This window comes from Urocampus carinirostris, chromosome 3 (assembly GCF_059441175.1).
Source record: "Urocampus carinirostris isolate Australia breed hairy pipefish chromosome 3, RoL_Ucar_1.0, whole genome shotgun sequence".
Taxonomy (NCBI): domain Eukaryota; kingdom Metazoa; phylum Chordata; class Actinopteri; order Syngnathiformes; family Syngnathidae; genus Urocampus; species Urocampus carinirostris.
Window position 1 is genome coordinate 50,869,792 of NC_142351.1, and position 20,976 is coordinate 50,890,767.

At 39.5% G+C, this 20,976-nt stretch overlaps 1 pseudogene; it reads left to right on the top strand.

Moving 5' to 3' along the window:
* Nucleotides 1–1,150: 1,150 nt before the first annotated feature.
* Nucleotides 1,151–3,327, top strand: LOC148370007 (insulin-like growth factor 1 receptor pseudogene; annotated as a pseudogene).
* Nucleotides 3,328–20,976: the final 17,649 nt, after the last annotated feature.

The following is a 20,976-nucleotide window of genomic DNA, read 5'->3' on the forward strand; positions in this document are numbered from 1 at the left end:
TTTGATAGCAGTAAATAATACAGTGATCCAAAGGTCCCTGTTTGGTGGATCCACACACGCTATTGAACTCACTGAACCCAAAGGCAAAATATTTCACAGTGGTAGATATAAGCAACGCATTCTTCTCAGTACCAGTGCATAAAGACAATCAATTTTGGTTTGCATTTACGTTTAAAGGTAAAATATATACCTACACCAGATTACCTCAAGGGTATTGTGAAAGTCCAAGAATTTACTCTCAAGTAAGTTTCGAGCCTCTAAATAAGAGCAAACTATTAACTTATGTAGATGATATATTAGTAGAACCAGGGAAAGAAAAATAATATTGCATACTAAAGAGCAGGAAATCTGAGTCATTTCAAATAATCAAAATTTTGAAATGAGTTTGAAAATAACGACTTATTAACACAGAAAAAGAAATCGTGAGATTGGAAATTAAATTTTCTGTTTTAATCTCTAAATGAGATGTGCTTTGTTTTTAAAAGGAAAAAAAAAATACACACAGTATTAAGTATTAATTCAGATAAGGTCATGTTTATTTGTATAGCTCTTAATCTCTAAGGATATTAAGGGGCTGCAAAGAGAAAATACTATTGCAAACCGAAGATTATGATAATAATATAATATAATACAATGCGAGTTGATAAGGCAATTTATTAGTGACAAGTATATGTTGTTTTATATTGAATCAATGAGAAAAGATAGTTGATTATGATTGAAGAGAGAGGAAATGACAATTAAAAAAGATTTGACGTTGAGTTCCATTTGGCATTTTTGAGATTTTTGATGTTTAGACAGTGTGATGGTTTGGAATTTTGATAAGTTTAGCGCCAAGAACAAGATCCCCTAGGAGGACAACTGATAAAAAGTCTTTCAAGAGAAGGTGAAATAAGCCACGCTTAATTTTTAAGTATAAGCATGTTACAATTAACAAATGATTAATAAATACGTAACAAATGCTGACTTATAGTTAAAAAGAAACAATTTCTATGGAAGGAGTGTTTTCAGAAGATAACGAGAAACTGATTGAGCCTGAGTAGGTAGGATCATAGGAATTTAAAAATAGCAGATTAATTATCTTGAGACAGATCATGAGAATTTAAAAATATATCTGCATGGATAAAAAATAATGTTTACATGGTCATTTATTGTTATTTGAAGAAAACCTTAATGTGCAAAAGAGAAGAAGAAAAAGTAAAAGAACTCTCAGGAAGACAATGGGATGGCGTTCCCCAGGTTTCTCCAAGAAGCCCACGGGCGCTGAGATGCTTTTGCACCCGGCAGTGGTGAAGCCATATTTGACACTCCTTGCTGAGAGCTCCAACCCTGCAACTCTGGAGGGCGCTGCAGGGTCACTTCAAAACCTCTCACTGGAAGTTTGCGGCATACAACCGTGCTGCAGTGTGGTAGGAAAAAGAACTTTCCATCCTGGTGGAGCTGCTGCGAATGGACAACGATTAATGTGTCCCAGCCGTTGCAAGCACGCCTGCACCGAAAAAGGCGAATGCTGCCACCGCCAATGTCTGGGCAGCTGCACGCACGCAAACAGCGACACGGCATGCGCCGCCTGCCTGCATTATTACCACGAAGGCCGCTGCGTGCCCGACTGCCCGCCCGGCACTTTCAAGTTCGAGGGCTGGCGCTGCATCACCATGGACCTTTGCTCACAAGTTCACCTGCCCAGCGACGTTCACTTCGTCATCCACGAGGGCGAGTGCATGCCCGACTGCCCCTCCGGGTCCGCACCAACGAGAGTAATCGGATGCTGTGCAGCGCCTGCAACGGCCTATGCGACAAAATCTGCTCCACCTCCGTCATCGACTCGGTGAACGCCGCTCAGTCCCTCAAGGACTGCACCGTCATCGCCGGCAATCTGGACATCAACATCCAGCACCTTCACAACCTCTGGGACTGGACTCAGCACAACCTAACCATCCGTGCGGGACGCCTCTTCTTCCGCCTCAATACCAAACTCTGCATGTCTGAGATCCACACCATGTGGGAGAAAACCAGCGTCACGGAAAAGCCCCAGGAAGGCGACTTTCGCAATAACGGCGAAAGAGCCAGTTGTGTGAGCCACGTCCTCAGGATTTTGTCCAACAGCACGTCCAGCTATGCCATCCGCCTGATGTGGGAGCGCTACCATCCACGGGATTACAAAGGCCTTATCAGCTTTATGGTCTACTACAAAGAGGCCCCTTCTCAGAACATCACCGAATTCGACGGCCAGGACGGCTGCGGTTCCAACAGCTGGCACATGGTGGACGTGGATCTTCCAAAGGATAATAATACGGACCCCAAAGTCGCCATTCACCACCTCAAACCCTGGACCCAGTATGCCATTTTTGTCAAGGCCATTACCCTGCGGGTGGAGGACAAGCACATTCCTGGTGCAAAGAGTGACATTATTTGAATTCGAACTCGTCTGTCATTGCCGACCGTGCCCAAAGAACCCCGTGCCTACGCAAATTCATCCACGAAGCTGCTGGTCAAATGGTCGCCGCCTTTTTTTCCCAACGGCAACCTAACTTACTACCTCGTCAGATGGCAGCGGCAGCCAGAAGACCGAGAGCTATACCTGCACAATTACTACTCCAAAGAGCTGAAGATCCCGATCCGGATCCCTGCCACGGGATTTAGCGACATGGAGGAGATCAGCAAGCCCACCAAGTCAGAATTGTCCGGGGCCAAGAAGGGTCCTTGCTGCGTTTGCCCAAAGACCCCAGAGGAGAAGGACCGGGAGAAGGATGACCGCGTCTTTCTCAAGCTCTTTGAGAACTTCCTTCACAACGCCATTTTTTTTGCAAAGACCTCAAGATCTTCGTCGCCGGGACCTTTTTGGCCTGGCAAATGCCACTTCCTTACATTTTCCAGATCTTTTTTCAGAAGTTTTTGACTATGGTGAATCAGACGACAAAGTTTAACCTCTAAGTGTAACATGAGTACCATAACATGATTCTGTAACTGAAAATCGAGAGAAGAAGTTATTGGATGACAAAGAGAAATAGTGCAAAGTGAATAAACAGGAGGGAAATGATGGATTTAAACTCTAAAGATGTTATTCTACTATTGCACAAGCTTCTTTGCATACAATGCGCCTTTCTTGCTTGTGTTTGAAGAAGGAGGAAACAGGATAACACCTTATTTGCGGCCAGATAAGGGACCTGTCTGACCGCAGGCACGCCTAGTTTTTGTTTGCTATGGATAACATGTTATCGTATAAACAGGTCTCAACTGTTTGTTTTGATTACTCCCCTTCCCTTAGCAGAGGTGACCTTATGTAAATTAGGGCCTTCCGAACACAATAAATAGACAAGGAGCATAAGAATATTTCAGAGTATCCAGCAGACTGCCTTAGGGTAGACTATGGATATTTTCCTTGCAAGTAAGTTATACTCACGATTCTTTGTGTCTTTTTGTATATAGGTTTTGTACATCTGTTGGGTTAAACCTGACACAATATGATAAAACATTACTTGCGAGATGGGAAAAAAACGTGAGTTGGTCTAGATAAATTGTACCTAACACACTAGAGCGGTTGATTGTCGCTGCCTAACATTAACTATAACAGTATTACATTTGAAATTTGTAACCTTGCAGAACATTGGATTGGAAACAATGTTGAACTTGACTGGGTTCTTATCGAGCAGGAGATTACTTCCCTTTTCAAGCCAATAGCATAAATTGCCCAAACCTCAGAAAACAAGGAAAGTGGAGTGATCAATCCGATTCTGGAACACTCGTAAAAGGTTTGGCAAGAAGTACAAAAAACCTGCAAAATTTCTTTGTGATATTTAAAATATGCAGCAAAATAGTGTAACCTCAAAATAAAAAATCAAACAGGGTGTTAACTGGAATTCTTTCAAAGTACCAAAGACTTTGATGAGCTGCACTCGGACAATTTTGAGACGCTGGAAGCTTCCCGGGAGACCAACCAAAACATTTGTAAAACGCTGTTGATGAACGCTATAGCCTGTCAAAAAATGCTTGGGAATTACATAGGGTTGAGTGTGACTAATGAGCAGTGTTGGGAATTATTTTTTTCAGTAACAGGGTAATCTAACTAATCATTTTTGTTGCTATTACAACGCTGTTACCGTTACTGACAGTCGAAAGCAGTGTGTTACATGAATAAATTGAACACACTACAAGCCGTTGCGTGTTCACTATTCTTTATCTGTCATGTCTGTACGTTCGATAAAAGCGTTTGTAGGAGCCAAAATGTATGTGTGTCATTCATTGTTATTCTTGTTAAGTACAAATGCAATTTGTCTAAATAATAAAGGGACCAAACATTGTTGATCCTTGTGGACTCCATTTTTACAGTTCAGATATTACCGTCTCCTTCGTGTTATATGTCGAAGTGGGCAAGACACTGAATCCTAAATGCCCCCAATAAGCAGGTAGGCGCCTTGCATGGCTGATTCCCTATTGGTATGTGAGTGTGTGTGTGAATGGGTAAGTGTGAACATTGTAAAGCGCTTTGGGAGGTCTTCATTGACTTGAAAAGGGCTACATCAATGCAGACCATTAACCGTTTACCATTTGTTCATGGGGTGGCACACTTTAAATATGTGGAGTATAAAGGTAGCAATTTGTGAAAAATATTGATACTGAGCAATGGGATGACTTTGGTAACAAAATCTGTAACGCCATTGTATTTGTAATGAATTGCAACGCACTCCTCGTTAAGTATACTTTTTCTTTTTCCACGTGGTGTTGAATTCCTCTTTTACCTGTCGGTTTTGAACTTGTTTGGGGTGAAGTTTTATTTCATTTTCGTCTGTCAAGTCAGGCCATGTTTATGACTTGCCCCAAATCACAAGAAGTTTCAAAGGGCTGTATAGACTAGAAACTACAATTATACCATTCCCTGATCTGAAACCACCACGAGGGCAGGGAAAACCTCAACATTAGGAGAAAGAAGAGTCCTTGAGGAACGCACATGAAGTAATCATGTAACTTTTGAAAACTAAAAAACAGTTAATTAAAAATATAAGAAGAGGCCAAAAAGCTGGTGTTGTTGAAAAGATTCCATTGCACATGCAGTAGATTGATTGCTTTGGCGTTGTGTGTGTGTGTGTGTGTGTGTGTGTTTGTGTGTGTGTGTCTGTGTGTGTGTCAGCATATGGACCTTTATCGGCTCACCAGCGATGAGGGAGAGAATAGACAATATGAAATGCCAGCAGAACTGTATACAGGTGCAATATAGGACAGGCAGAGATCCATCATAGCTGCCTCTCACGGGTGAGCAGACGACCATCCAGGATCCCTCGAGGGTTCCGTGCAGCACATCCTGATGCTCCCAAAAACATTTTGCAGGCTCAGAGATGAATTTAGGCCCAAGGAAGCTGATGCTAATATCAGGCTCAATGTTTTTGACATACAGTGGTATCACTTGCCTTGTAGCTCGAATTGCTCGTGCAAGGATCAAATTTTCCCGATATAAAATAACAAGAAACTCATTTGTCTGCTCCCATCCTCCCAAGAGCAAGTGTAAAACGGGAAAATTAAAAAGACCAAACTCGTCTTGCCCATTTTCAATCGGTCTCAGTCACTGGTAGAAGATGACCATGTCATCATGGATTGCTAATATTGTCAAACCATAGCCTTTCTTGCTGTGAGTAAATACTGTGTTGTGTTTGTAAGGTTTACTGTTGCTTATCATCAGACATTAATGATGGGAGTTGTTTGCATAGGTTGACAGGTGTGAAATTGAGAGACCTTTGATGCAATCATTTAGTGGGCACTTAAAATGAAAAATATTGTAACTTTAAATTAACTTATACACAAAATATTTTTACAGCACATTTCTTTTTTGCCTGTAGTAGTTTGCATGTGCAAACTGGATAAGCTGATGCTGGTGTAAACAGTCATGACTAGTGACAGTTAAAGTGGTAGTGGGACTGCTCGTGAAATGGATTTTGCTTTGTACAGTGAGCAACGTTTGTTAAAAAAACCTAGTGTACCGAAATTCTCGTGTTTGGATGTGCTCATATGAAGAAGTACCACTGAACAATGGACCCCCAGGTTATGGTCTCCCTACATTACAATGTTTTCACATTATGATATAGGATGTTTTTTTGCCGTCTTGTTATGGCATTTCACCCACAAATTATTTCGCATGGTGCCTGTGTGCTAGGTCAACATCAAAGAATCATGGATATGCTGAACTCCATCCCCCAATTCCTTTCTCTTTCTTCAGTCCCTAATGTTGTGTTCTTTCGTAAAGGCTTTGCTAGTTAGTGCAATACAGTAATGTATTTATTTGTACTGTTTTTTTATCAATTACACAGTGACACCAAAGCAGGGGTGGGTAAACTTTGCGTGGTGGACTGCATTTTGCAATAGGACCAAAAGGAAAACTTAATTGACTTGATTTTTTGGTATCAACTTATACAAAGTCTCGATCCGATACCTATTCATTTCAGGGGGAAAAAATATCATCTACACCTACCCAATATTTCTAAAATCGCCTACATTTTTGAGGCAGTTTTCTATTTGTACTTTTTCATTGTTAACATTTCTTTCATGCAAAAAAGATAAAAAATAAAAAATAAAATAGCAGTGAAAATATGCTTGCGCGAATAAATAGAATTTCAAAAATGTATATGTAATTTATATTTAATTTTTCATTTGTCTAAAAATATAACGTTTCATCAAATTGTTTTTAAACATCTCACAATTGAAGCACCAAAACCATTACATTTGATACATCCATTAAAACTGCAACAAGGCTAGAAGTGGGTTGTTGAATGGAATTTGATAACTATCTTGATAAATAAATATCAAAGAAAGAATATCAAGTACTGAAAAAGGAAGACATCTATTTAATCCAATGCTTCATTAAAAATTTACTTTTTATGAGAGGACGACACACAATGGGACCCTGGGGACGAGACCAGAACCAAAACATTTTTTTCTCAGTAGGACTTTATTTACTATTTCATTTAGAAGATATTAATGTGTTATTAAGATTTTCATCCGGCATGCCGTATTAAAGAACCCGACGGCCGTAGATTTTCCACTTTCGTGCTAAAAAAAGAAACAGAAACATGATAACCATGGAAATGAAACTTGTGATAATTAGGAAATACAAAGAAGGTCCCCCTGGCTAAGGCGTTTGGCTATAACCAATTGGGAAAAATAATATAAAATAATGAGAAGATTTCAAGGAATCTTTTAAAGCAATGCCAATCCGAGAAAGGGGAAGAACCCTTTTCAATGATGAGATGGAGAGACTCTTACTATTGATTAAAAACGAGAAATTGCTAGTAATACATTCACCCGATCAATAATTTCCGAGAAGGCAAGTGCCATTCTTGTCGACCTCGTGGAGGCCCGGAGGGACGGTGGAGAGGAAAGAACATTGCAGCAAGCATATATTATTTTGTTGCTGTTTTTTTCTGGGGTTCCAGGAACTCGGAACGCATAAGCAATTCAACATTTCTACCCCACGCTGTGAGGCTGTTTTACTTAACAATATTCACCTAAGAAGGATTAATGCCTTTCCCGGGGTTTACTCTTATCAATAATTTGCAGTTTTGTTCTGGATTTCTGTGTTTTGGTTTAGTTAGGGTTTGAGTTCATACAGTATTTGCCCTCAAGTCAAGTCAAGTCATTTTTATTTGTATAGCCCTTAATCACAATTAGTCTCTAAGGGCTTCACAAGTTATTACATATAAGAAGATTAGGTTACTCGTATGCTATAGAGTAGAAGTGAGTTTTAAGCCTAGATTTAAACATTTCCACCGAGGTTGCAGATCGGATCTCAGGGGGAAGAGCATTCCACAACACCGGTGCCCGGATGAAGAACGCTCTCGAACCAGCGGAACACTTCTTGGCTCTTGGGATCACCAGGAGACCGGCGCTCTCGGAACGAAGGCTTCGGGCCGGGACATAAGGGCAGATCAGATCTGAAAGATACGAGGGGGAAAGTCCATGTATGATTTTGTATAGTAGTAGGAGAACCTTAAAATCGCATCTTAGGCTAACAGGGAGCCAATGCAGGTTAGCCAAAATTGGGGTGATGTGATCATACTTTTTTGTCCTTGTTAAAAGCCTCGCTGCAGCATTTTGTACCAGCTGAAGACTCTTGAGTCTGGTCATCGGAAGACCGGAAAGTAGTGCATTACAGTAGTCGAGACGGGAGGTAACAAACGCATGAATTATGAAATTGCTAGTAATACATTCACCTCGTCTGTCAAGTTTTTCTACCCCTTCCCAGTGTCCACATATCAGCTCCTTTAACCTTGTGGTGATTTATCCAGTGCATGGGGGCAAAACTCAATCTCACCGAGGGCCACAATGGCTGTCCCTTCATTATTCCATTCATTGCCAATGTATCTGATTTGAGACAATGTATAAGCATATACAAGAAATAAGAAATCTGTCATTTATTCCTCTTGGCCAAGCCCATACGCCAATTTTGTTTTACTCAATGCGGCCCATTACTCAAATTGTTTGCCCACACCTGGCATAGACATATCAGACCTGTAATAATGGGGAAAACTTGACTCACGGGTCTTCGACACATGTGGTCATCATGGGGGCTTTACATCACCTAGGTTACCCCCTCTTATTCTAAGAACGAAACCTATTCTTGGTCATTTGCGAACAGAAGCAGTAAACACGTTCATCCAGAATTTCCAACAATTCTTAGAATTTGGTGTATTTTGTCACAATTAGCTAAACAAGTTTTAAATTTTAGATATTTAGACATTAAAAAAGTGTTGATTCTTATTTAATATTTAGCATCTCCTTGTGGTAAAAAAAAATCTACAACAATCAACGTTGACTTTAAAATATTGTAGGTCAAGAAATGTGGATTTATTTGAAAAAATATGTGCCTCACATGGATGGACCTGACATAACTGTGTGCTTTATGTCTCCTATGGGTACCCTAAACCCTCAAAATAGGCTGAGCAGAAAAAATGAGAAGAAAAATGGTCAAGTTAAGTCAACTCACATTTATATGTAAAGCCCTTAATCACAATATGTATGGAAGATCTGCACGGGTTACAATAACACCATCCTCTGATCTTAGATCAACATGCAGGCAAGGAAAAACTCAAAACCTCAGCAGGAGGATAATAAGAAATCTTGAGAAGGGCCTCACAAGTGGCAACCCCCCTTCCAGGATGACCATGGTGCAATAGATTTAGCATTGGGTAACAGTACACAAAACATAGTGGACATCGATAAAAAAACAACATAAGTAATATGTAGAAATTTGTCCAGAAAGTGCATTAGAGCAGCGACACCTCGAGCCTGTAAAATTGTCCAAAGTGCCGTTTGGTTACTTAGAGTATCCGTCTTTTTGTATTTCTTGTGCTTGTCAGCATTTCAAGACACAAGTCCTATTGATACCCTGGCTGGCAACTAGTTCAGGGTGTACCCTGCCCACTGCCCGAAGATAGCTGGGATGGGCTCCAGCACCCCCGCAACCCTACTGAGGATAAGCGGTGCGGATAATGGATGGGTGATTGGGTGAGGATAAATGATTAAGTTTTATTGTCCTATTTTACACTGAATGTTTTATACAGCACTTTGAGTGGCAATTTATTGCCTGAGAAGTGCGTTAAAAATACACAGGTTTTGATTCAGTCTTAGTTCCAAGACACCACACAATGCAGTGAAAAAAACACGGTGTGCCTTTAATGGACACAAATCCCTTCCATGCTGAGTATGTAAATATTGTCTTTCTGAAGCAATCTAATTTGAGTTATAAATGAAACATGTAACGTGGTGACCTTTGCCTAGGGAAGTCTGCAAAAGATCAACTGTCAGCTAATGAATATGCTTATAGTGGTTTTGCATTCGGAACAAAAATTATTGATCACACAATGAATGTCACCTCCTATATTTTCTTTCCCTTGTCACATTTCAACCCTATTCAAATATTGATGAAATATAACAATTTACGAGGTGTGACAGAGGAGTGTGACAACAGACTCATACCTTAACACCGGCTGAATATACTCCAATGTGAAAGTGATGCGTATCATCTCCGTAATGGCCATCTGGAATTTGGCGTCAATGAATATTTCGGACATGGTTTGCACTTCCTTCCCCCTCGTGGAAAATAGTAATGGCTGAAAAAGTTCTGCCTGCTTTCCTGCGTCTCGGTCCCATCTGACTAGCTTCTCAACCTGGGCTCTTCTATCCTTCTTGCCATCAATCTGACATTACTCAACACCAGCTGCTTCCCTCCATCAATATTTTGCGCAGCCTCGATCCTCAAAGGCCATTTGTAATGTTTTATGTTTGTAAGCGCTCTGAAGACAAATACTTTATCATGCCAATACGCCTCCGGAATGAAAGAGAGCTCAATTTTAATTTACTATTGTTTCCATATATGGAGTGTCAAATTTACGCAGTCACTAGCATAGAAGTGTTTTTTCCTCGAGCCTCACTGCAGTGTCACCAGTGCCAAAATGCTCAATTCAGTTACAATCCATCCTGTCACTGTTTGACAAACTTGCAAAAAAAAAAGAAAAAACTTTGTAACACAGAAACTGCACTCATCAAAATCACAAGCAACCACCTCACTGCAGCAGATTCCGGTTTACTCTCCATTCTCATCCTCCTCGACCTTAGTGCAGTCTTTGACAAAGTTTCCCACCCTATTCTTCTCAACAGACTCTTCACTTGCTGTAACATACACCCCCACCTTACAGACCGCACTCAATTCATACAGGTCAAATCCTTCTCCTCTCACCCTTCTTCAGTCACCACAGGTATGACCCAGGGCTCTGTCTGCGGGCCCTCCTTTTTTTAACCTACCTCTTCCCCCTTGGCCACATCCTCCGTAAATTCAACATCTCTTTCCACTGCTTCACGGATGACAGGCAACTATACGTTTCCTGCAAACCCAACTCCATTGCTCCATTGGGAGCAGAGCTTTTGGCTGCTCTGACCCTGTTTTTTTTATTTTTTTTATTTATTGATTTCTTGTTTTGTTGTTGTTGATATTCTGTATACATCAACCTTGGGTGTCCTGAAAGGGGATTTGAAGTTAAATGTTTGACCATTATTATTATTATTATTATTATTATTGTTTCAGTGTGTCTTTATAGTTTTAGTTGGTAGAAAACACTGCTCACGGTAACCGATTATAATATTTAAATCAAATTTGGAGATGTCCTTCTGATAATTTATGTTTCTGTTGATTATCCTTTTAAAATGTTACATGACTCGCCTATTATCTGTGTAAAGTTGCAAGTGATATGAGAAACTAGCTTTTTTCATGTTCCTTGACACATCATCACAGATGGATCGATGTTGTGAAAGTTTTTATTTATTCTGGATTCTTTTCTCTCCCAAGAAAATTCCTCGGTCCCTTGGTTGATTGGAAATCTCAGTGAACCGAGTGGCAAACTAGCCAGATCATAAATCCAAAAATGGAGCTCCACATCAAAGTCTCGGTGGGAATTGGATTATTCCTTTACTCTTGACTGTGGACTACTGAGAATTAACGTGTGCTCATTGCACATACCCAAGGATTGGAGAATATGGATATTGTGTTTTCTTTGCTTATTTGATGAAGCTTCTTTTCGTTTATTTGAAATGTCATAAAAATGTCAGTGTATCGTGTGAGTTTAAATTGTGACACGAAAAACCATTTAGGTTGATTCCAATATCCTATCAGTTACCATAAATATATATTTTTGTTGGGCTCCCTCTTCCACCAGAGGGTACCCTTTGGGTTTGGAATTGGGTCTTCCACTACAGGGCGACTAATGGGTTTGTAATTGGAACAGGTGTGTCTAATCACAACACACCTGTCTTTAATTACCCTCAAACCTTCTAAAGGACATTTTGGACAGAGCTCATTGTCAGGGCATCATCCATTTCTCACCATCCATACCGCCATCACTTTTTTACAGTTCATCCTTGTTTCTGGGGTTTGTTTTTTTAATTTCTGGTTTGGATTAGTTTGTTTTTTCATCGACCTTATTAGTTACTTTGTTCAGTAGTTTGTGATTAATTACCATAATTTTTGAGGCCCTTTTCTGCTTGAGGTTAAGTCCACCCTCTAAACTTAACAGAATGACCCGACCAACAAAGGACCCAGGGTGTCCGACATCCACGGGCGGGTGGTGTGTTTTGGTTCCTGCTCTCTGCTGTGCCTGGTTTTCAGTCCAGGCGGCAAGTGGAAGGCCCCTCGGCCGGGCCCTGTCCCAATTCCAAACCCCATTTTGCATGTAGTTACACAAGTGTCATGGATGCTTCATGTTTATGTTTCTCCAGATGGCCGGTCCATCCAACCATTATCTGCACCGCTTATCCTCAATAGGGCCGCGGGGGTGCTGGAGCCCATCTCAGCTATCCTCAGGCAGTGGGTAGCAGACACCCTGAACTGGTTGCCAGCCAGTTGCAGGGCACAGAGACAGACAATTCGCCCACTCATTCACGCCTAGGGACAATTTGGACCGGTCAATTAACCTGACATGCATCTTTTTGGAATGTGGGAGGAAACCTGAGTGCCTGGAGGAAACCCACGCAAGCACGAGGAGAACATGCAAACTCCACACAAGAAGGTTCGATCTCATGACCTCAGAACTGTGCCACACCCGCACTAACCACTGCGCCGCCGTGCTGCCCCAGATGGCCGGTCATTAAACTAAAACATAAATAAGACAGCAATGGTAAAGCAATACTTATCTAGTTAAGGTAGTTTCATCCAACACCTTGAACCTTGATTCAGCTATCACCAAAGAGTTAGCTGCATCTCTCATTGAGGCCAACTAACATGCAGCATCCGACGCCGCAGTTGCTTTGAACCAGATGAGAGTGTGTTTTTTTTTAACAATCATGTATGATAGGTGTTATCTATGGTCTTGTACATTGCTCATTAAATTGCTGGCTTTTGTTTGAATTAATTTTGACTCAGTTGCAGCATAAGTACTCCACTAACCACTTAAACACCATTTCCATCCACATATGTTCTCAACTTACCACTGTTGATCCTCGGGGTTAAATCGCTGCACAATATAATGAATGGCAGACTGTAGATGGTTGACTGTCACCGAGCGCTTGCCTTTGGAGAGTCTCGAACCAGCGTGTGTTCACACAAGATTTCAATTGTGTGTTAATGAGTTTTTCGTCTCTCACGTCTTGCCCCAGCGCTTCGATTTGTCAACCTTTTTTCCCGGCACGATGAGAGGTAGCGTCTGTGCAAGCGTGTGCTGAAGCTCGTGTTTAATTGATACCGGGCATGTAATTACACAAGTGTCATGGGTCCTTTATGTTTATGTTTCTGCTATAATGTGTTGTCTGATTGCATCCGTCAAAATACTACTGGAAGTCACCCTTAGTTGAGCGTCGATTTAAGCGCTGATGTATCTTTCTTTACCTCTTTATATATGTGTTCAACTTTTTAATAATGCATTTAGAAAATAATAAAAAACGTTTATCTATTTAATATGAAAATAACCACGACAGGTTTATAATTGACAGTATTCTGTGTAGACGTCACAGGTATTTTCGTCCTGGAAACTCCATACCTACTAACGTGACCGATTTCCGTGTGAGACTACCGCATTTTTCCCCCTGAAAACGTCTACTAGTTTTTGATAGAAACCTATTGCTTCTTCAAATTTAAACAACAATAAATCTTGACCCAAAACGAGGACTTTGGTCCATAACAGTTTTATTTCAAGCGAAACTAAGTGTTTGTGCGGAAAATAAACCGCTCCAACGATCGCATTAGATTTCCATTTTGGTAAAGTTAGGCCACTTCAGGTTTTAAACAAGCAAATGATCTGATCCCGGCATCCACATTTAAAATGTCAAATAAATTGATAACAAAATTCCTTTGGCAAAACAAGAAACCTAGAATAAAATACAAAACCCTGTTAGCTCCTAAAGAAAAAGGGGGCCTAGACCTACCCAATATTAAATATTACTATTGGGCAGCTCAAATTAAAGCACTCATCTTGTGGATTACTACAGACAAGGATACGATATGGGTGGACATGGAGCAGCGATCTTGTCCAAATATGCCTGTGGAATCGTTACCATACATATCAGTCCCGAGGTGGAAGAAATTAAAAATCCAGAATGAATGGATTAAGGGAACTATTAAAACTTGGTCAACGATACAAAAAAAATTAAAAATATCAAGATCTGTGAATAGGGCTACCAAAATAGCGAAAAACCCAGACTTTAAACCTGGGGTTATGGAGGTAGGGTTTCAAAAATGGGCCCAAAAAGGACTGATGTTGATTACCCAAGTATTGGAAGCACAGGCAATGAAATCATTCGAACAACTCCAACAAGAATTTGACCTACCCAGAAATGATTTTTACAAATATTTGCAACTAAGGCATTACCTCCAGAAACACGAGGAATGGGGGAAAATATGTAAGGAGCCAACTAGGGTAGAGGAATTATTAATATCGTATACAAAAGGACAATCAATAAAGGGGGTTATATCAAAACTATATAAAGCCCTGAGAATGGATCTCAGTAATGAGGACATGGCAGTTAAGGAAAAATGGGAACAAGAAACTAATGTAGCGATAAAAGACAACAAATGGAAAAAAACATTGAAAGAGGGACACAAAATAACCAACAGCCCGACTTGGAAGGAGTTTGAATGGAAAGTAAAATGCGATTCTTCTATACACCCTCTATCACTTCAAAATATAAAAATACCTCAAATCTCTGTTGGCGTAACTGTGGGGGGATTGGAGACTTTACACATATTTTCTGGAATTGCCCTGTAATATTAAATTTATGGAGAAGTATCCAGAGAGAAATAAAATTAATCACTGGCTGGGAGTTGCGGTTGGACCCAAAGGCTTACGTAATAGGAATTTTGCCAGAAGAATTACTATCTGGTCAACAGAAATATATACTAAGGGTAATGCTTCTGGTAGCAAAGAAAATGATCACAGTGTTGGCTGAAACCACAACCTCCTGACATAAAACAATGGAGAGACAAATTAAAGCAAATGTACATTATGGAAAAAATCACTGCAAGACTTCAACTGAAACTTGACCAATTCGAGAAAAGATGGAAGCCTATCACACAAATCTTACTTGATGTCTAAACACCTCCCCCTATTTATTATGTATTTTTTTTTGGGGTGTATATTTTTTTTATATATATATATATATATTTATTTTTGTATGGATATATTGTATGAACATTTATTCTTCTTTTCTATTAATGGTATTTTTTCTTCTTTGTTGTTCCTTCTGTTATTTATGAGTGTGTCAAGTGTATATATTTTGTGTTGATGTAAGATGGTGGAATCAAACCTCTGTCAAAATTGGTGTGAGAAATAAAAAGTTAAAAAAAAAAACAAGCAAATGTTGTTTATTCAATTTTCAGGGTGAAAGATCGAATTTTTGTGCTAAAACATCTACACCTTTCTAATATCAGAAGGTTGAAATGTGTGTGTCTAATCTCATTGTAAACTATGTTTGCTACCTTTTCAACAATGTCAATGAAGGCAATTTGGAATTTTAATTCGAATACATGCTGTTTGGTATGAAAACATCTGATTATAGTCCTAGAAGTCTTGATGAGGTCACATTCCTTTGCGGGTTATTTTGACTGGTCTTCAATTCAGAAAAACAGACTCTTCAAATACACTTGCTTTTTTGTTGCATTTGTGAACATTTAGCTTCACTAATAAGAAGTGACAAAAGAAAAAAAAAAAAAAAAGGCTGTGTGCAATTCACCTGTTTGCCATTTATCAGCCCTTCCATTTTATAAGACTCCACTTAATTCCTTTACCCCCCATTAAACTGCTTGTCCAAATCTTTCCTTGTTTCTCTCGAGTGTTTCTGCGCTTTATTTGCATTACCCGCACTCCCTTTCCTTGACTCACGATTTTTATGGTTTGTGAAATAGATTTTCGACAAATGCGATCTCTAAGGATTGAGTCTCCAGATCATCTACATATAGGTAATTCAGTTGATTTCTGACAATTCGCCCCTTATGTCACCACCACTCTCATTATGGGCATATTGCTTGCTCAGACACAATGCAAAGTACATTGGGCACAGTTAAACAATTAATGATCATTTTGAAAAGGAGGAAAAATAAACTATAAAAGCAACTGCCCCATGTCCAATTGCTGTAGTCAAGACTACAGTTCAATTTCCGTGTCACACTTCACTTTTGTTCTACCTTGCAGGTGTCACGTCGGCCGAAGGATGCGACCGACAAATGCAGGGAAGCAGGAAGAGAAGGCATGAGTGTACTCAAAAAGGATATTTTAATGACTGAAAGTGAGGTGCAATGCAACAGGCGAACTTCACAGGAACAAAATGTGACATGGACTAGTGGTGACTACAAGAATAGTAGATATGACTTTGCAAGCACACAAAGCCAATTGGGGCACTGAATTTGAGGCACACCTGTACAATACACGTGAAGTTGAGAGAGCTGAAAGAAAACACCATGACGGCAAACAGCGCATAGATATTAGGGCTCAATCCAATTACTACCCCAATTCCCTTAATTTCCTACCTTACGATAGCAAAGACCATTCACGATGAGGGTTAGAGATTCTGAATTCTCAGTAAAGTGTAGAGTGAGGTATAAAAGTGATGAAAGCCCTTTTTCACCAAATCAGGTTGAGAGGATCTTGGTTTCTTTTTAACCAGGGAACTTATCATTACCGACCAGTCGGAAGCAATGATGGGAGGGAGGGAAAAAAAAAAAATTGTGTTTATGTTGTGTTGTGGAACATTAATTCCTACAGAGGGCGCTGCGAGACAAGGAACGGCCCAGAGGCGCAGGTGAAGTTGTTATCCCAGACGAGGAAGAATTAACTACAGTGAAAGGCAGAACAACACTGGAGGTATAGAGGGCTCCGCGCTTTGTGCTAAAAATAGTAACACGGCTTCGTGCCGCCATCTTGGAAGTCTGTCGATTACAAGCGGTGATAGCGAGAGGAGCAAATATTTACTCAGTTTGTCGATTTATTTACTCAACTAACTTCGTTTGTGTACGGATTTTGTCCATCAACACTATGGAAAACTACGTGGAGAGTTTAGACAAGCAAGCACGCGAGCAGTACGCTGCGAAGTTGCATTTTATTGGAAAATTGGATCACTACAAAATTAAAAACAAGGACTGGAAGTCTGATCCTGATTTGTTGCCGTGTGTGACTTACATCGAACTTGTTAACTATCTTATTTTCCACATTTTTTAAACAATTTTACAACAACAGTAGATCAACATCTAGATCTTTTAAGAATATTTTTTCAGAAATGTTACTCAAGAAGCAACACCTACAGTATTTAACCTAGCCATACTTGAATGGTGTTGACAGATGTACATGAAGTACACATGTCCCATAACCTTTTTAAAATATATTTCTACATCATAAATAATTCAATTTACCTGTCAGAAAGTGGTCAGAACAAACACGAACACTGTCAAGCTTTGGCAAATTCGACCGGTTGATAGCTGCCAGCCACATTCGTCTTCGCCGTTCACTTTTCTCCTGAGCTCCAATCCCCTGATCGTAGACACACTTCGGAAGTCTAAAGAAGCCCTTCCCACCCTTTTCCCCTCGGCTACAACAGCCAACAATAACGCACGTATTCGGCATTACAATGTAGAATCTAACTGGTTCGCTGAACAATAACAATGAAGTGAAAAGCTTTGTGGACTTCCAAAATGGACGCCAGCAATGCATTGTGGGTAATCTTAGGACTTCGAAGCACTCTATACTTATTTCTATCCAAATGTGTTTACTACAGTTTATTGTGGTAACCAGTTCCGATATTATGGTTTTGAACGAAGTAACATCAAAAGAAAAAAACGGGAAAAAAAAGGAATGAACAATTTTCGCATGTATTATTTCACGACAAACACAGCCCGGAGGGATGACGTAGTAATCAGAAAGTGTGTTTTTAATTCCTGGAAGGGAATTGTTCCCTTTTTCTCACCAAAGAAGTACAAGGAATATATAGGAGGAAGTTGTTAGGCCTTATTCGGTCAAAATGAAAGTTTTACCTTAATATCTAAAACTTTGACTTCCACAGTTTTCTCCTACCCAGAAAACCTGGTTAAAGTTAAAATGTTGCCTATTTTTGCAATTAACACATATTGCACAAATACGATCCCAAAAATGTATGTAGCATCCTACATGCCCACATTTCTTGTGTAAATATTGTGTAACTTATAACCTTACATTTTTTGTTCCTTTATATTGTGTAAATTATAACCTTATCTTCTTTGTTCCTTTATATTCTTTGTTTTCTTTTATCCTCACTGTTAAATATGAAACTGGAGTGCCACGCCCAATTTCGTTGTCACAATATGTACATTTTGTAACAATGACAATAAAGGTATATTCTATTCTATTCTATTCTATTCTATTCTATTTTATTCTAAAGAGGAACAAGGTTCAAGCTTTGTTGTGATTGAAGAGGAAATCCAACGGATTGATTTAGAGTTGTCCGCCAGCTGCCGTCCATGTTTAAAAGACGAGAAGACGCTTCCGGTACTGTTGGCCTTAAAATTGATTGTAAATAATGGGAAATTGCAGTTGCCACTTGATCAAAGCCTGTGGCTCAGGGACACTCTTTATTGTTTAGAGAAGATCAGACTGTGCTTGCTAAAGGGAGAAACATGTAGATGATAACCAAATAAACATAATTTAAGATAAATTAATACGAACAAAGCACACTTATTACCCTCGCTAAAAAATATGGCCGTAGCAAATCGATTATCAGGAAAATAATTTAGACTAAGAAAGGGATTAAAACAAAAAAAGTTTTCTAAAGGAAGGACAATACTCGTAACAGGAAGTTTTAAAATAGTTTTATATTTCAATACCCTACCCCGTTATGCATCCACCCAATACTGCACTGTACCAACTCAGGTCGAACAAAAGGTGAATAAAATTGCATTTTTCCTTTTAAATGCCTGTTTATTTTGTGTATCCTACAGAATTTGCCATAGCCAATCTTATGCTATCAGGAAATACGTACTCACCCACGCTACTTTTATGTGTCAGGTTATGTTCTCCCCTTAAAAACCCCGACAAATTCTTATTTTTAATTTACCGTTTTTTTTTGTTTGTGTTTTTCTTCTTTTTTTTTTTGTTTAAACAACCCTAAAAAATGTACTCGAAACAAGGATTTTAGTCTACAGCTGCGGCATCTTGATTAATCTTGTGTCCATGAATAAACCGCTCCAACGATCGCATTAGATTTCCGTTTTGGTAAAAACCTAACAAGCACATGTTGTTTCTTCATCATTCTCGATATGGATTTTGTTTTGCACGTGTAGAGTGCACAATAAAACCTAGCACTTTTGAATGTCAAAACTTTGGCCTTTTTTGGAAATAATAGAAGTGTTCTGCAACCTCAGTGGAAATAACTTGTACTTTTCTTGGACAATATCTCTGTATTATTTGTGATTGCAACATCCTTTGCTGTCTGGTAATCCTGAAAGCCACATGTGCGGTCTGAAAGGGGGATGCCAAATGTGCGGTCCCTTCTCAAGGCTTCTTTATTTTCCTCATGTTGAGGTTATTGAACTTTTCCTTGCCCTCATGTAGGTTCCAGATCATGGGGATGGTGTAATAATAGTGTGAAAAAATAGTCTGTGTAATAACCTGAGAAGCCCTTTGAGACTCTTTGTGATTAAGGGCTGTACAAATAAATATGACTTGACTTGACTTCTGTTGCCATCAAAGAGAATGCATTTGTGGCGCAACAAGGGTTGCTGACTAGTTAAAATGTTATATTTTGGGATTTTTATGTTGTTTAATCCGTATTTGACTGTTGGGGTGAGTGCATTGTATTTTTAAGGGTATTGAGTTTTGTAAAGCAGAAAGAATAAGTACCAGTATATCACTACTAGATGGCAAAGTCTCACAAGTCAGAGAAGGGTGCTTGGGCCAGGTTTCACGGGACCTCACGTGATTTAATGAGACTTGCTCAATAAATGATCCTTAACGTCAACAAGTTAATGGTGTCGTGTGGGACTGACATTGACCATCTATTTTGCAGATGAGGTAAAACAACAACAACAATAAAGTAAAATATAAAAAACAAATGTGTAACGCCAGCTGGAGCTAGACCATCCACCTGGGTCCCGTTACACATTTAAGTCTTTTGTTTTTTTTGTGTGTGAGAGCCAACCTTTGAACTCTGCCACAAAGTATTTGAGTATTTGCTAACGTAAAGTTGACAATTTGATGATTTGAGTGAGGGTGGAATCTATTCTTGACATGCAGCTGCCACCTCAGATCCTCAGAGGCCTGTAATTACTTTTATCGCTGTGGGGTTTTATCACTTGCTTGCATAGTCATGGCACATAGCTTCCAATCACTGCGCTTTTGCTTAATGAGTGGCAGAGGCCTTGCGTAAAGCTAGGATTTCTTAAGCATTCATGTGTAGGCACATTGGAAATAATAGCAGTTGCTGGACACAGCGCTGCCTCAAATAAATGCATTCACTACAAAATGTGTATGGTGGCTGTGACATGAACTGGTAAGGACAACAAATCCCAGAAACTTAATGATAAAACACCCTCAGAAACACAAATGAGCAAAGACTTTTTCAAACTAACGATTTATGGACAAACCAATGTGCGAGAGGCTGCCTTCAATGTGGGATGGGTGGGTCCATTGAGCGCTTTGTTTCTGTGAATCAAGCCTTGCTGCCCACAATGTCTGCCTTATTGCACCACCAAGTGGAGAAAAAGAAACAATGACCCCAACTTTTCTTGTACATTTTATATTCACTTTCACTCCATATATTAGAAAGCTTACGTCAAATTATTATTATTTTTTTAAATCTTAAATTACTATGAATTAGAAATATACGTAGAATTCAGTTCTTATGAACCCCACCTTCTGAATGACCAATTTCAATGCATTTTCTGCACATATGCAATAACAACTGTAAACGGAGGTTAGCGATGCTTTCACTTCCCAAATTGAATTGCATAGATCTCCCTTTTAATTCAAATATTGATGTATTGACCTTGTT